At 40.4% G+C, this 4,093-nt stretch overlaps 1 long non-coding RNA gene across 1 annotated transcript in view; it reads right to left on the reverse strand.

Moving 5' to 3' along the window:
* Window positions 1-22: 22 nt before the first annotated feature.
* LOC118330767 overlaps window positions 23-4,093 on the reverse strand; it is a 13,843-nt gene continuing 9,772 nt past the window's right edge. The window contains exons 2-3 of the long non-coding RNA XR_004796849.1: window positions 1,381-1,545; window positions 23-598 (exon numbers count right to left, since the gene is read on the reverse strand). This is a non-coding gene — a long non-coding RNA (uncharacterized LOC118330767). The remainder of the gene's footprint in view (window positions 599-1,380; window positions 1,546-4,093) is intronic.

A 4,093-nucleotide genomic window follows, 5' to 3' on the forward strand; every position in this document is an offset into this window, starting at 1 on the left:
ACAGCTCATTCTCAGTGAGTCCGTCCAGCTCAACCCACCAAACTCAGACTGAGAAATGTATGGAAGCCCATTTATGCCAATGTGATGGAGGAAAAAAGAATTCTATAAGTGATTATAATGAGAAACCTTCTCTAAATATTGTAAAATATTTATAATACTGCTTTTATATTTTATTTTTCTTTATCAAAACAAGGTCCTATTTCTGTTTGTTGATACTTTGAACTGTTTATATCATTAAAATGTTTGAGTTTCAGCCTCGTAAAGCTCCACCTGCTGCAGTCAGTGCCCGTCGCTCTGCTCTCTGGCAGCTGAATACCTCAAATGTTCTGTAATGGTGTTTCAGGCTCTTAATCAGACATCAGCCTCAGAGAACCACAGTGAGAGCTTTTCTTCTCCCCGGGTCAGTGGATTTAGACAAACCGCAGGATGTAATCCTGTTTTCCACTCACAGACGAAGCTGTGAACCCGGCGAATCTTGGCCTCTAAGTAGCCGAGGCGCCGTCCTGCCCTCCGCGGCACGGCACTCAGCCAGGGCAGGGTGGGGGGTCCCCAGGCTCGAACCAACCAGGAACAGCAGGAACAAGACCCATCAGGGTATCTGAGAGTGTTAAAGAGAGAGAGAAAGAGAGAGAGCAGTGTGGGGTCCAAATGATGAAAGAGAAGAAGAAGCTGTGGCTCAACTGCTGGAATACAGAAAGTTTTTACCATTAAAGGTTCAATAATGTGAGATTCTGAAGCATTTTATGTTTTATTTCTATATATTAATCACTTTTTATCAGCAGTGAGTGAACGAGTTGTAGTGTTGCTTGTTCCTCTGCGCCTGTTGACTATTTCTATGTGTTTATGCAAGGATTAGGGTCAAAAAGGTTGGACCTTTATGCTCCCGAGTGCCTTCTCTCTCCACTTCCCTACAGTTCCAAACAGTGGCAACACTAGCTAACTTCTTCCCAGGCTAACGGACATGAACAGTCTTGATTCTAGTCAACAATAAATGATTAAAGTGAACTATATGTTCTACTATCCAAGATTGCTGCGAGGCAGGGGCATCCAAGCTTATGCGTGTGGTCTGTGTTGTTTGTATGTTGGGTCTGTGTTGTCTTGTAAGCGGTGTGGGTCTGGGTCGGTCGCTTACGGTGTGGGTCTGGTGTTGGTTGGTTCGTCTGTTGTGATGGGCTGATTTTAAACAGGGATAAGTTAGTAGCATTAGCTGGATCCAATAAAATATAGGAACATTCAGATATAACGTTATTCTAAATATGATTGATACTGAACCTGTTCACACATAAACTACAGACTGACAGACGGAAAACAGTGGAGTTTCAGTTTTATATAAACACTGGATGTTACGACCAGCAGCCGGTTTCAGGTTTAATATCAAACCTGCTGAAGCTCTTGTTCGCTGCACCTCGGGGGGCTGCGGGTTGGGCGGGGCCGCAGGGTACGGTGGCGGTAACCTGAGTGGGCGTGGAGAATCAGACTGCACGCTCAGGTGTGTTTACAATGATTCAGGTTTCTCCAGATTTCCTCCTCAGTGCAGGCTGACAGCTGGAGGCAAAACAGAGGAGAGTTTTACCTTCAAACACTCACTAGTGTACTAATTTAGAAGAGTTTACAGAGATTATGGAGAAGCCCATGATTAAAATAAAAATACTGAGATATTAAGTGATAAAGATTTGACTAAGTCAAACAAATGCACAAAGTCACAGGGATACACTGGTGGTTTAGGGGTTAATGTGTTAGTCTATTAACATGCAGGGCTGTGAAGATCCTCCTTGAAGTTCAGATGTTTGATCAGATGTGACAATGACTGAATGAGTGAGAGAATAAAAGTAATAAAAGTCAATAAAAACTTTACCAAGTGTTTTATATAAATGGAAGAAGGACACGAAAGATAACAAGCATCATGCTTTTAAAAATCAGTAGCAGGCAAATTTGCAATAAAAAGAAGAGATACTTGTTGTTGATCAGTAAATTACAGTAATAATTATAATATAGTTATTTAGTTATAGCATTAGAGAACAAAAGGAAATCAGGAAGTCATTTCAAAATCTTAAAGATCCAGAAGAAACTTCTCTCTCGTACATGCAAACATATTTATTATGGATGTTTATTCCCTGATGATCCGTCGTCACCGTGAAAATCCGTCACTTTTGTACTGTAACAGACAGTAAGATACACTCATTGTTGTAACTTTATTATAATATATTAGATTATTTACCACTGTGAATATTTTTGCCACTTAAACTGTCACTGTTTCTTTATTCCACAATTAAATGTAACTTTAGCTAACAGCTAATTGACATCTGTTGTTTTCCAGTAAATAAATACATAAAATATCAGTGCGAGATAATAAATAGAATCAATATGATAATGAAGAGTTTCTTACAATCAGTGCTTACATACAATATACAATCCTTTTTAGGAATTATTAGGAAACTTGTTAACGATTCATTTCTGATTTGTTCCTCAGTCGTTTCCCAATTAACTAATCATCAGTTAATTGTTCATTAGTTCCTCGTTTGTTTCCTGGTAGCTTCTCAAAATGTTGTCACTGTAATACTGTTCTTTTAATTATTTTAAAGATTATATGTATATATATATATTTATAGTATAAAACTGGAGCCTCCCAGACTTTCGCCCTCGTACTCCGCCGGTGTTTTGGGTTCCCAGGGCGGCTGTGGAGAGATTGGTCTACCACATTGAGTCTGATGTAGTAAACAAGACTTCCAGGTCACGGCGTCCCGTTCGGTAACATGGCAGGATCGTTTGTCCCACCCGTGGGAGTTTCCCCCCCGGACACTTCCCTCAGGGTCCCTCAGGGTCCCTCAGGCTGGCTGCTGTCCCCTCCAGCAGGTCCTCCACCCTGCAGTGTCCCCCGGCCTGCAGCCTGCTGGGGGGGTGGAGGGTGGACGCAGTGTCAGAGGTGGAAGTGGATGAAGTTTCCAGATGCTCCACCAGTGTTTGCACTGCTGACACTGCAGCTCCGGGCTCTTTGTGCGCACTTAAGTCCACGATTTATGGTTTATTGTGTCGACTTCAGGACGTCCCGCAGTCCCACAGTCACCTGAACCTCACAGATCCACTATCAGTTCATCTCTTCATTAATGTTGGACCTCTAGCTCAGACCATGAACCATAATACTGTTGCATCCCTCCTTTCCTTGTCAGCGGTGTAGTAGCAGATAGATAATAATAAGAAGAATATTACTTGTATCTGATTCGAACCAAATGATATAATGTGTTTGGAATCTAATCGATCTGATGTTGTTCAGTAGCTTGTTCATACTGATAAAAGTTTAAACACGGGAAAACATAATACCAAACTCCCTTTAAGAAACACGTTTTAACAATTCCTAACGTGTCTGTAAAACACATCCCTCTAGAATATGTCCACACAGTCAATTCAGTATCAATATAATCCATGAAGACAAGCAGACAAACTGTGCATTTAGGATTTATTCTCCTATCCTGTCAGTCTCTGTTGGTTCGTGTGTTATTTTACTGGGAGAAGACTGTAGAATGAGAGGCGGATTGTTTTAAAACATACGATTTCTCAATAAAATAAGAGCTGTTTGGTGGATCGATATACACAGAATTAAACACAGACTCATTCATTGTCTGTGTGATGGTGTTTGAGTTTTTATGGTCGTTACCATAGTAACTGCACGATTCGCTGGTTGCTGTTTGGTGTTGAGACGACAACGTGAAGACGTGCGTACAGGTGTGCGCCGTACGCTTTTATAGATCTGCATATTCTTTCTTGTGTAAAAAGATTTTGAAGTTTGTGAGAACGCAGTGTTTTAGGATGGAAGCATAATGGAAATTTTGCGATATTCAAACTGTAGATAACACGGTGGTTCAACATGGTGGACTCAAAAACAGAGTCATTAAAAGTCAGTAAAAAACAGCACATTCAGGTCATAATACACTAATAAAAACATATATTATATTCCATTTGTGACAATAAATCCATGTTACACACTGGAGCTTTAATAAACTACGAACTGATAATGCTTTTACAGTCTCAAACTGTTAGCACACGGAGGAATATTCATTTAAAATCATATAGTACTATCTATTTATCTATCTATCTA

Source organism: Morone saxatilis, unplaced genomic scaffold, assembly GCF_004916995.1.
Source record: "Morone saxatilis isolate NCDOM2014 unplaced genomic scaffold, NCSU_SB_2.0 Contig2, whole genome shotgun sequence".
Classification (NCBI taxonomy): domain Eukaryota; kingdom Metazoa; phylum Chordata; class Actinopteri; family Moronidae; genus Morone; species Morone saxatilis.